We start from the raw sequence: 13,693 nt of genomic DNA on the forward strand, positions 1-13,693 counted from the left end.
CTTCATTATATACCACCTAGAGCTTCTAACAATAGAGAAGCATGTCCTTCAGGAGATGCAGGTAGTACCTGTTTTGTTTAACATGTATACTATATTTTTTATTTATGCACAGTATAAAATTTACATTGTGGCTGTTGTATGTTTCTTCTGTAAGTCCTCTTCCACTTAACAGAAGCCTGTAGGTTTATCTCTTGTACAAAATCATATAGGAAATGACAGTTTCATTGTTTCAGTAATGGGTAAGTTCAGGACTTAGAGAGCTTATGTCTAAGATAGCAGCTTTTTACCTTTTGTGCCTTGCTTCATCTTGGTAGTAGAAGAAAAGGTGCTTCACATGTGTTCAGATTTTTTTTAGTTGCTTGAGATGCCTTGTTTTCCCTTGCTGCTGCAATTCCATTTCTTCACCAGGATTTTTATCACAACCTTAAAAATCGGAGATATCTAAAAGGCAATGCATATTTGGAATTTCAATGTATAAATTTGAGAAGTGAGATTCTGTTCTAGCAGATAAGCTCAGCTGCATAAGAATATTCATTTAACAAACATTAAAAATAATTTCTATAAAGCTTCTAAGCATCTCCACCCCAGCTCTTTGTTTCCATAGAACATCAGAAGAAATAAGGACGCTGTGAGCTGATTACATTTCACAAGTACTCTCTATCTGGAGGAACTTTTCAGGAAAAAAACAGGAAAACTTTATCATCTTAGCATTTTTATACATAAAAAGTTAGACAAAAAGAAGTCTATAAATTATAAAAGAGGCTGAGGCGATTATTTCATATTTTATTCTAATTCCTGTTTTTAGGGGAATTGGAATTACAGCTGTTGAGTCTGTGAGAAGACACTCAGTTTCACAAAGCCACAGCAGTCTTTGAACCTTAATTTTTTAGTTTCTTTCTTTATTTTATTAAAACAAAAATATGTTGGAAAGTGTCTTTATATTATTGAGGACAGTGAAATAATGGCATTTTTAGCCAGTTGGGGTTTTGCTCCACAGTGGTTTTGGTTATTTACAACACAGCAAGTGATGCATTGTGCCAGGGTACAGTGACTATTGTTCTGTTTGAAGGAAAAAGAGATTTCTGAGTCCCAGCAATTAAGACATGAGTCACTTTCTCTGTGACTCAATTCTCCTCCAAGATTTACCTTCAGTCAAATACATGAGTTTGTTTTGTTGAGTTCCACTCCTTACCCAAATGACACCACTGCCATGCTATGCCATGCCATGCCATGCCATTCCCTGACTCATGACTTTTGTTTGAATTCAGTTCCTAAAATATAACCTGACATATTTTTGTATTTCCATGAAAGCTGTTGTGGTATATTCCCTTACCCAGCACCCCACTAAATCATATCAGTGGCAGATAAAGGGAAATGAGAACTGTTACTCTGAAAACTGCATATGATGAAAGTGGTAGCCCACAGTTTTAAAACAAATGGAAGTACACACGTTTTAAACACAATGAATGCAAACTTCTGGCATGCGCTGCCGCAGGAGGTTGTAGGGACAGACAGAATTCAGGACTTATGCAAATTTGTGGATAGTGAGTCCATAAAATGGACAAACAGGCTGTAAGGGATGTACTCATTACCATCCCTAATTCAATGATGGTGTGTCCTGAGAACCTCAGGTAGTGGCTGGGTTTGTCTTACCTCAAAACTGCATATCCTGTTGCTCCTGCCAGCAACCAGCCACAAAATCAGCTAGCCTGAGAGCTAGATGGATCTCAGCTCTGGCCTCACAGGCAAGAGTTTTCTCCATCCACTCTGTGGACTCAGAATTTATTTAATTCAACCTTAAATATGTCAAACTGAAATTTTCTCCTGGATTTTTTTTTTTTTTGGTGTTACTGTGAACAGCTCAATATGTTATCCTTTCAGCAAAAGGCAAGGAGTGCCTGATATCTGTCTGCTGTCAGGATGGAGAAGATATAGAGAAGACACAGAGAAGAGCCAGAGCTCCCAAGGAAGACTGCTGACCATGGAAGAAATACAGCTAAAAGGGCTAAGACTGTGCCAAGTTGGAACAAGGAGGAGAAGCAAAGGTTTCTCTGCTGCTTGAAAAGGTCTCTGAAGGTTTTTGCTGCTCTCTGTCAGCTGTGGCTTACATATCCTTGTCTATGGAAGGAAGGGTTATAATGGTTTTGTCTTCAGAATCTCGTTCTAAAAGTGATAAAATTTTCCATTTGTTAGAGTGCTTTCTATTTTATTCCTATTATTTTTGAAATTTTCTGTCTACTGTCTGTTATGCTGAGAAGCCAGCCAGAGAGGAAGCTTCACAAATAGCTCCCCTAGTGCAAATTCATGTTTGCAAAGGTCTTTTTTCTTTTTCACTGTTGCTGTTCTCATAAGTGAAAGGCAAGTCTGAAAGTCTAAAAGACCAGATAATATTACAATGTTCAGATGAATTTCATTTTTATAATTTTTATGGCTTTGCACCATATTCTTTGTCAGTTAGTAGAAATAGATCAACTTTCTACCAATTCTGAAAGCTGATCATCTCCTTTCCTCTTTAAGAAAAGCAAAACCAATTGCATTTTCTTGGATAACTCAGCCAAGTGGTCTTGTCTTCCTATAAGACTCTTAAACAAGACAAGACTCTTAAACAAGACACTTGTTTAAGTGTTTATGCCTATTTGTTGTACGTGCTTTTGCTCAAGTGGCCAAATGTTAATTCTTTATCACAAGCATAATGCAGAGAATAAAATCTGTGATTTTAGGGCTGGGATCTTTTGCATCAGTAAGAGATTTAAGGAGGGAAGAGGAAGATCTAAAGGGCAAGGAACAGGAGCTGCTCTTCTCTGATGACTTCCTCTGCACCCACTTGGAGGAATGGATGTTAGGGCAGCATTTAAAGTAGGCTTTTGTCCTGAACAGCATCTGTGTACATAGTGCTCATACAGATCTTTTTCTCTCTGTGTCAGAGCTGTGCGCTCAGTTCAGGTGCACCTTTTATGGTGCATCTTTGCTTCCAAGCAGTGCCAGCTCAGCCAAGAGAGAAGCTCTTGGAGCTGGCTCCTCCAAAGGCAGCAGCTGAGATCTTTTTGGTGGCACCTCACCTGCCCACGGCTGCTCATGGGACTGCAGATATGTCCCTGAGGGCACAGCTGCTGTGCTCTCTCAGGCACCCTGGTGGGCAAGAGCCTGTGAGCAGGGACTAGCAAAGCCTGGGCTGCAGCCTTTCAGGATGCTCTGGAAGAACAGTGGCATTTTCCTGGTGCTGAGTGATGGGATCCAGGAGTAACTACAGCTCTGCAGTGCCACAGAGATGTGCAGGGGTGCAGGAGGGAGAAAAGGGTGTCCCTGCTGCAGGGTGCGTGCCCAGGCTTTGGTCTCCTGTGTTCTGGCAGAGGTTTGCTGACCCTGTGACACCCAACTCAGCGTGTCTCACACCTTCTGCTGGGGGCAGGACCTGGGACAAGGGGAAGCGTTGGGGCCACACAGTACATTGCTTTGGCAGCCTGCGCTTTCTTTTTTAACAATATGAATTAGTAGTTGTTATTAGCATAAAATCACCAGTTAAAACACTCTCAGCTCATTTTTTAACAGTGGAGCTAATTGCCCTTAAGTGCCTGAGCTCCAGCAAAACGAAATGGCACCTTTGTGCAGAAACCCCCAGTGTTTCCCCGGTACATCCATAACGACCTTTAAAATAAGCCGTTACAATTCTGACATGGTACCAGCCTGACACCTTGGGCTGGGATTTAATTTTGAGTTATAGCAGCGTTAGGAAAACATATGATGTGGCCGTTTGTTTGCAGAAAGAAGGGGGAAAAAATCATAAAACCCTCTCTTTTTATGAGCTGTCGCTTGATTCGTTCCTGGAGCCCCAAGTAGCAAGCGTCTAAATCAATGCACACAGCTGTTCTTGCTTCTTGGAGCCCAGCAGGTGTACTGCCCAATGTGCCTGCCATGTCCCCCCACTCACATAACAAATAATAACGTCTTACACACACCAGCCATCCATCACAGTTATGGCCAGCCCTGGTGAGGCTGCTGTTCTCAGGGTAGCGTGGAGATTATTTTTTTTTTCTTTTTTCTTTTTTTTTTTTTTTTTTTACTGTAGAAATACCCTGCCCATGGATTATTAGTCACACTTTCTGGAGTCCTTTAATTGAATAACCTTTGGCACTTGTGGCAAAGGGAAAAAAATAAAGGAAAAACAACAACAAAAAAAATCAACCCCAAGCCCCCCACACCACAGTGTTTATTTGTGTTAAAAAACAATAGGCATATTGTGACTGGCGAAATCAATTAGTCTTCCTCTGCAGTAAGGGCCCACATCTGGTGTGATTTAAGTTAATGTAAGGGAAGGGCCGCAGAGGCCCGAAGACCCTGAGTTCTCATTTCAACAGGTGACAGAGAAGGCATAAAAGGCTAATATATACTGCAAGTGCGGAGGCAAGGCTATAAATACTGGAAGGTTTACTTAGGAGGTAAAACAAAGCTAACCAATAATGCAAAAATAAATACCTTCCTGAGACAGGCTGTCACCTGGCATGTGCAGAGGCAGGAGGAGGTGATGGGAGAGGGACAGGAACAGCTTGGGAGGCACGGGGTGCTGGGCTGCATGAAGGAGCTTATCATCCTCCGTGGGGACGATAACAGCAGGAGAAAGACAACAGAGTGTTTGTCCAGCTCCAGCATGATTTACCTCGCTGGGTCTAAAGGAACTTGTGAGATCTGCCTGCTCTCCCTGTATCTGCCAGGGACCCAGGTGATTCCTGCCAGCCCATCCCAATTTGATCCTGTCACTTCTGTTGTCCTCTTTGTTTTATCTCACTTGTGCTACAGGAACACAGCACCTCACGAGAGCAGTTGTGTGTGTACTGAGAGTTGGTGCACATCGCTGAGAGGTAAAGAGTATCAGAGCATCAGGTAAAGTAGATTTTAAAAATTTTTTTTAGCAAATTAATGTTTCAGAATTCTAGTTAGATCTGTAAGCCATCCAACTCCACAAGCCTGGTTTTCTATGGATTTGTAACCTACATTCCTACAGTTCTTCTCTTATCCTGCTGTTTCCTGAAGCCAACTCCCTTGGCAGTACCTCAAGTGTTCCTGACTTCTTCTAGACCTTCTCCTATTCTCTCTATCTGACCACAGTATTCCCAGCTCCTTCCAACGCCTTTCAATTACTGAAAACACTCATATGTCCCTTTCTCCATTATTCAGCTGTCCATTTACATAAAAAATTTCAAGGAACTTATCTCAGAGCCATTCAACTTCCCTCAGATTTGTTTGTTTCTGTCCTTGAGGTTCAGCAGGTCTTAGGGGAGGGACTGACATGTTCAAGAGCATGGATGTTGCAATTATAAATGCTTTTCACTTTGCAAAGTAGACTGAAGGGTGTCCTGCAAACACCATGTGTGGCTTTGTAAATACACATTTCTGCACAATACATACAAGGCCACAACATTCAAACTGATGACTTTGGCCACTCTCTCCATTACATTCCTGTAATGCCTGGGCCATTTGCTGATGTCTCACTGTGCATCCTGGGCCAGTGCCCCCAGTAATCCTGACACAGCTGGAATTTGAGACTCTTTGAACTGGGAAGCCACCCCTGGGGTGGGTGCACACAAAAAGAGCAGAGCCAGCTAAAGAGTGTCAGGACCCTTGTGTTTGCCTGGCAAGGGAAGAAGGCAGAGTGTTTGTGGAGCAGCACGCTTCTTTCTCCAGCCTTGCTGTATCTGTACAATGTACAACAGCACAATAGATCGACTGGATTTGATATATGAGAGGAGATTGCCTTAACAAAGAGATGCTATTATTATAATTATTGTTATTGAGCTTTTGATATCCTCTTATTAACAGACACCTAGGAGGAGGAAATATGTATATCATATGGTCTCTGAGTATAAAGACTTCTGAGAAAACACTACATCAGTCTGAATCAGTGTTACTTTGTAGTGGGGATGTGTTTTGGTTCTCCAACCCAAATCGCTTGTCCTATTTGGAAATTCAATGATATGATTTTAATTTCTTCACAGCAGTGATAAAGTCAGCCTGCAGCCAGAGTCTCCATTGCTCTCCTTACAGAGACTACAGGCAGGTACTGGGACTCGAAATAATATCACAATGATAATAAAAGGTTTTGTTGTGTTGGGGTTTTTTTTACATCAGTTTCCAACAGCTGGTTGCCAGTTGCCCTCTGACACAGACACATAAAAGGGAAGTAGTGAGTCCTGTACCAGCAGGGATCACTGGAAGAAATGCAGCCCTCATAAATCAAGGCAGCACTGTTACATAGCTTTAGTACAATGAAGTGCACATGTGCAAGGGTGACTGAAGAGGGACCCCACTCACCGGCTGGGAGCAAACAGAGCATGGTCTCAGGGAAAGGGTATTCCTGCCACCATGGCAGGCAGCACGGAGGAGAGGCTTGGGATAGGGCAAGAGTCCTGATGGCAGCAGTCTCAGGAGAAGGTTCTCAGGGGATTTCCAGTCTTTTTCCAGTTAGCAAGACCACAGCAGTGGAGGTCTTACTCTCCCCATAGAGCTGTTGATCACTACTTGACACACCTTCATGGCAGGATAGGAAATATCTTTAATTTGCCTTAATATACCCCTTGATTTTGCTTGTGCCCGCGTAAGTCACCTATAGCCATGATACTTTCTCCCTGTAATGTTTGAAGCCTTGTAGGGATTACTAGTGCCATCTTGTCACTGCAACAGAATGAAGCCGGGCACGTTTCCTCTTTTAGTCTTCCTTCAGTTAATTAATCAGTTTTAAAACCAGTCCTAAACATAACCCTGCACAGCACTAGCCAGAGAATGTCAGCCCTAACTTCTGTGCCAGGCTGTACAACTTGAACTTCAACTAGGCCAAAGATGCCTATCATTTTCTGAACAAAGAAATCACAAATATTATTCCAGGAGTAGGGACTCATACAGAGCTGAGCTGAGCAGGCCTTGTAGGAGTAACATTTCCAATAGTTCAGCTGTTTATCTCGTGCATCCCTTTCATTCTCATTCCCTGTTTCTTGAGTTTAAATGTCCCCTAGTAAAGATGCAGGCTGGAAAGAGACTTCCACCTCAAAAAGAAATTACTCAGGTTTCTTTCCAGGTAACTTCTTCCATGAATACCACTGGATTCTCCCACATCAGCCTCTCAGTGAGACAGAAGTCTGTGTCATGAGGTTCTACATGATGGAGGGATCATTCTGGCATACTCATCTAGAGGAAGCAGCTACCAGCAGTTCACCCCATACTCAGGAGACAGGACCATCCAAGGCAGTCTCTGAGCAGGTTGAATCGTTCAGGTGCTCCATGGATCACCTCTGATCCATGTCATACATTTTTAAAAGAAACACAGCAGTAATGTCAAGACTTTGGGACCTGAGAGTCTTCTGCTCAATCCAAATGTTAAATATTGTATGTTCCCCCTAGCTTAAATTCAAGTTACATTCACTGGACTTTTTCATTTGCTGGGTTAATTAATATCAGATATCTTCTCCCAGATATACACTGTTTGAAGCCTTGGAATGATTAATTCCTCCCTGTCAGGGACAAAGCTCAAATTTAACAGGGAATATTAGAAGTGTATAGATCAGTTATGCAAGAAACTCTTCGTCCAGTCAATGCAATCAACAGGGGTGACACAGTAGAGTTTACCAGCACACTGTTATGGAGACCTTGATTTGGGATAAGCATTTAAGGTTTCACTCAGCCAGCAATTTAATTTCAATAGCATTTCAAAACAAGTGCTTATTGTTTATTTTCATCACAAAATGTGTTATCAAATATTGCCATGGATGGACCCCACACAAGTGACCCCACAGCCACTGACTGGCTCCCTGCTGCTGTGAAGGAAGTTAACTCCATCTCCTCCAGACATAGCTCAAATGTGAAGTTTCATCTTCAAGATGTGACCTCTCCATCTCTCCACCTGGTTCAGATGGCAGACAAAGCTGGCACAGCCATTAGGTGGATGTGGAAGTGTGTGGAAGAACAGAGACTTCTGCCTCGTAAGGAGCACTGGTGAAAATGGGTTGAGGATAATTCATTCAATTCCAGCTTCCCTAATTTTAAATATTTTCAAAATTGAAAGCAGAGAAGAGTTGTAACAATTGTCTGGGTGCTATGGATACTTCAACTATAGAAAAAGTGGAGAAACTTTGAGAGCCCATTGCTCTCTTCTGTTGAATAAACTAGTCAGAGGTGAGTGTGATACGCTGTAGAAATATTTACGTGGAAAGAAAACAAGCAATAAATGCATTAGGGCTTTTCCTTCATCATAAGAAGGCTTAATTAGTTTGATGACAGAAAGATAAAGCCAGACAAATCCAAACTGAAAATAGAGACATGTTTTGATAATAAAGACAGTCACTGGAAATTACCAGGAACAATGTTGGGAGTCTCTATCTCTTCCTATCTTTAGATATAAGTACTAATAAAAATGCATAGGGTTGAATTTTGAGGTCTCCCACCAGGTCTCAAGTGAGAGGGTGAGAGAAAACAGCCTTAAGTCAGGCCAAGGGAGGTTCAAATTAAATACTAGGAAAAAAAATCACTGAAAGATTGGCATTGGAATGTGTTGCCCAGGGAGGTGGTGGAGTGACCACCTCTGGAAGTGTTTAAGAGGTGTCTGCATGTGGCATTTGGGGATATGGTTTAGAAGTGATTATGGTGATGCTGGGTTGGACTAGATAACTTTCATGGTCTCTTCCAATCTTGATGATTCTGTGAGTCTGTTACTCTGTCTTGTGGTAACCATGAGAATGGATTTGATGTTGAAATGCTCTTCAGTTTTCTGTGGGTTGGATCACCTCTTTATTTTGATAAAAAACTACATTTGCTATAGCTTTCTCCAGTAAGGCATATTGCTAGATTCCAATATACTGGAAGACCTTGTTTACTGGAATACTTGCAAATTGCTGCTCTCAGTTTGTGTAACATTACTGAGTTCAGACAGATTCATAACATCAGTACACATGCCATGTGGATGCTCTTAGGTTTTCCAGGGGTCTTTTGCAGTGGGGACACCAGAAACTTTCCGTGCCTCTGTGTAACAGACAGGTTTATCATTCCTCGTAAAGCCTTGTAGCCCAACTCCTCTTGTCCACTAAATGTTACAGATATATTAATTTCTAATTTAAATTTCTCATTAGCTTTATTTTTCTGTACACCTATAAAGCCGCACTAGGTTTTTGGGCTTGTGCTCTCCCCTCAGTGTCATTGAAAATCTTTCCTAATGAAATTACATTATTAATTACATTAACAATAAATGACATTTGTTAAAAGTCAGGATGTCATTCACTGCAAAGCTCTCAAAAATCCAAACTTGGTGGGCCACACATTTTGTCTTCATAACTTAAAGCTCCTAAAGGTTTTCTCTTTTATGTTCTGTTCGAGCTTAGGCACATTCATGGCTTTGTGGAATATGATATATTTTGTTTGCTTTGTCCATATTGTCTCTGTTTCAAGATGAACTCTGAGCAATTACTTCGTGCAAGCATGTGGAGTTTAAATAGGTGCTAAGTACTTTCAAACTGAATCTGTAACAAATGCCTGTGCATGTGTGTGCCCTGGGTTAAGCACTTAAAGAAACGAAAAGTTGCTGTACTACTGGATGATGGAAAATGACTGGAAAGGTTCAGCAGACTGTGGGACTGCATCAGAGGAGGGGGGTTTGCTGGCATGTTTGCAGATGCTTTTTCCCAGTTCAGCCAGCTGTAGCATAAATACTGCTGGAATATGTTTCATACTGTCTGATAAAAATGTGTGTTGACTCATTTGTCTTACAGCAATGCTTGTCAACAAATACTAAATAGTTTTGTGTATAATTTTAAATATAATATAAAGAAAAGAAGGGAATAGAAAAAAAATCTCCTAACCCAGTCAGTAAAATGAAAATTCACTGAAGTAAAATTTTACAAATTTGAACAACTTCCTCTTCAAAAACATGGCTAGCAAAGTACATCAATAAACTATCCTTGGGATCTTTACCTTTTGGCTTGCCATGAAATTCAGTTGCCTCAAAAATTAATTCCAGGAAAAGGAATGAATGAAAGCATCCTCTTGTGGAGGATGGTGGTCCCATCATTTGGTTTGTCAGTGTGCATGAATTTAAAGCTGTGCCTGTTTCAAGAGTAATCACACTCTTTCCAGTGGACAGCATGTAGACCTAATGCAAGTCTGCACTAGAGTCTAGAACCAGTAGGAGCAACTTTTTATTTTGGCTTAACTTGGGCTACATGCCTGCTTTTACAGTTTCTGTTCCCCAAGAGATGGTGACAGCTGTGGTTTGGAAGGTCCCAAGGTAAATCTGCCCCTGCTAGGAGTGCTGTGCTCCGGATGTGCATGATCACAGTGTAATCAGGAAACTGTAGGCTTTTATATGATCCTTCTTCTTCCATGTCTCCTCCAGCAAGGGAAGGTTGCAAAGTGGTGAGGGCAGAACCCTGGCAATGCACCCTCCCTGCTGCATGCTGTAATTGACAGCTCCACAGAGCCATCAGGTGTGACACTGAGCAGGTTTCTCACCTTCTCCTGCTGCTGCTGGCAGCACTCAGACTCTCCCTCACTCCACACTGGCACAGGCTGCTCTAGCAGTGTTTCATCAGTGATGCACACAGCACAAGGCACTCTGAGGGGTTTGCAGACATTAATCAACTGGCTGTGATTTGCAGCACTTAGGATGGAATATGATCATAAGAAGTGCCTCCATTTACTTATCTATAAATTACTTACGGCTATCCCCTGTCTTTCCACATCACGGTGACGGCGTGCAGTTAATTGATTCATGGGGGTAAAGAGCTTTCAGACCACCCGATGAAAGATGTTACAGAAGTCCATGGTGGTGAGCAGGAGTGGTGTTTTGGCAGCATGTTCCATGCCGTGGGGATGGTGTAAATGAGGTATTTGCTTCGCATTCTTGGGCTCCCTTCGTGTGTGGTGCAGGGAAGGCGGTCACCCTCCGTGAAAGTAGGTTTTATGTTGTGTGACATAAACGCTAGGGACCACTCTGTGTGCTGGGACACATGATACAGCTGACTTGCGGGCAAAATAATATAACCCACACCTCTCTGCCACGTTGGGATAAATCCCAGAGTGCACCTCTCAGAACAAGCATATCCTGTCGTGAAATGTCAAGCAATCAACATCAATAAATAACGAGTTGAAAACAGCGAGGTGGCGTAAAACTGCACAGTCGCGCTTGGGAAGGTAGGGAAGCTGATTAAGTGTTATTTCCTGATCTGTAAATCATCAATTCCAAACTTCTTCGTGTGTTGTCTATAAAATATTGGCTGTGGGCCTTTTGTTATAAAAAGGTAACTAATTTTTATAGCAGCCCCGTAAATAGTAATTAACGTGCCACAAACTGAACAACATCCTGCAGTAAAAAATGGGGAAATGCTGTGCCTATTTTTCAAGAGACCTGCATTTGTGCCTGGGTAGGGATGAATACTTGCTTACCCCCTGTTTGGGTGGGTAGGGGCACATGTGCTGCTGTGTTGGAAAACTCGAGCCCCTTGATTCTGTGCTACCTTAGAAACAGCCCTGACATGGACTGGGAGGGACCAGCGGTCTGAGGTTCACGTGTCTCTTTTTGGTGCCTGCTGTATCAGAGGAGGCAGAAAGGAGTGATGAAGTAGGTGATTACTGAATACAGCATTTTTCTTTCCAGCCTCTATCACTTAATGTTTAGCTTATGCCCTGAAAATGAGAAGGACTTGGATCTTGTCTCAAAGCATTTTTTCTGAGTCTGTCCAATAAAACTGCATATGCTCTCATTATCCATATAAATCCCTAATCCCTTTCTGAACAGCAACAAACTGTTGGCCTCAGCGGTACAGTGAATCCGACAGGTTCAGCATTCCTACTTAAAAAGGAAAAAATCAACCAACCCCCTATCTTTTCACCCTACTTCCCCAGTTTAAAACTAATAATTTTATGTGTGTAGTCAGTGCCCCTTGTTCCCTAAGGAGTGGGTAGGTGGTCATGCCAAATTTCTTGTATGTTACACACTCTGCACATGGACCATGGGAGGATCTGGAGCTGGGAGGAATGGGAGGGTTGTGCAGCCCAGCCAGACCCAAGTTAGATGACCTGAAGTATGTGCACAGCTCCAGGAGGTGTTAATGGCCTGCAGCAACAATGGCCCTGCTCCTTTTGCCCCCCACTGCCTTCCTTTAGAATATTTACACCTGGCCACATAAATGCTGAGAGCAGAGACTCTCAGATGCTCCTGTTGGCAGCTGCAGCTTCATGTCACAGTGATGGAGCTGAGCACAGAGCACCCACCTCAGCTTTTTCTGCCTTAAGCCTGCCTGCACTGCTTTAAGAGAGTAAGGAGGCAGCTGGGCTGCTAAATAATTTCCCTGGATTCTGGATCTGCATTTCTGTGAGCCTTTCCTGATGCAACTGCTCCACCTGGTTTATTTAAGGTTCTGATCCCACAAGGGTTCTAATGTGAGGGGGCAGACAGTCCTCTGGTGGAACATGGACAGTCAGCAGCAGGTGCAAAACTCTCAGATGCAGTGAGTGAGCATGGCAAAACATTAAAACAATGAGTAATAGAAGAAAAAACGGTTTTGGTGAGGTGAGGAGAACAACAAGGGAAAGTATCACAGGTAGAGAATAAGGACTGCTTGTTAGAAGATGCAAGATCATGATTCTCCTGTGAAAAGGAGCACTTGACCCTTCTGTCCCTCTCTGTGCCACACTGTGCACCCCATGTTCACTCTGATTTTCACTAACCTTGTCTTCACTGTGGATTAGGGTCGGTCACACCATCTTTGGGTCAGGTAATGTTATAGACATTCAGACAATGAGCACAATGTGGTCTGACTCCACTGCCAGGGATGCTGCTCAGCAGCTTGGACCTGACATACCATTTTCCTGTTCTTGTGGCAACTGGTGTCTACAGTTCCACAAAGCACAAGATTTCTGATTTTGCTGAACTTTTTGTAGGATCCAAACTGTGGAACCTCAAATCATTCATCTTTAAAGCCATATTTCTAAGTAGGAAACTGAGTAACATTGTCAATCAAAAATATGGTGATAAAGGCACATTGTGATTTCACTAGAAATATTGATGAGTAAAAATAGTTTACTGCACCCTAAAGCATGGGACCACTCCCCAACCACTGAATTGATATTGAAGATAATAGATAGAATAAAAATGCAAAAGCAATATCCTAATATGCATAAAAAATCTGCTTTGGCCCCTAAGGCCCAGGGTGCAAAAGCACTTACTGGACCTCTGCTATGGATTGCAGTGGGAGTCGTAGTCAGGATCCCAAGTACCTACCAGGAACTTAGCCCACGTGACAAGATAATGCCTCTTTGTAACTCTCCAGCCTGATTTATCCACTTCTGACAGAGTTCTGCAAGCAAGGTCTGGTTAAGAAATATGAACTTGTTAAAGCTTGCTGAAAGGTTTGGGGAAAGGCTGCAATCTCCAGTGAGCAAAGTGCATCTCTCCCAGAGCAGGCTGCATGCTGGGGCCATTCATCACAGGCCACGGGGAGGGGTCTGGCAGGGAACAATTGATATGGTTTTGCCATTGAAGAGACAGTTTCCCCTCAGAACATATGGAAGACAGATTACACAGCCCAGTCCTAATGTGAATGGAGCTCAGATGGGGAGAAAACACGGGCAAGAGAGGGACATCAAGGAATCAATATCATCTGACACCTGTTTTCTGTTTCCAGGCTGCAGACCTGCGCCTGGCTGCCTCGGGAAGTGT

General features: G+C 42.7%; 1 long non-coding RNA gene across 1 annotated transcript in view; it reads right to left on the reverse strand.

Moving 5' to 3' along the window:
• Positions 1-335: 335 nt before the first annotated feature.
• Positions 336-13,693, reverse strand: part of LOC134415111 (uncharacterized) — a 64,253-nt gene continuing 50,895 nt past the window's right edge. The window contains exon 3 of the long non-coding RNA XR_010026941.1: positions 336-441. This is a non-coding gene — a long non-coding RNA (uncharacterized LOC134415111). The remainder of the gene's footprint in view (positions 442-13,693) is intronic.

This window comes from Melospiza melodia, chromosome 2 (genome assembly GCF_035770615.1).
Source record: "Melospiza melodia melodia isolate bMelMel2 chromosome 2, bMelMel2.pri, whole genome shotgun sequence".
Lineage (NCBI taxonomy): Eukaryota > Metazoa > Chordata > Aves > Passeriformes > Passerellidae > Melospiza > Melospiza melodia.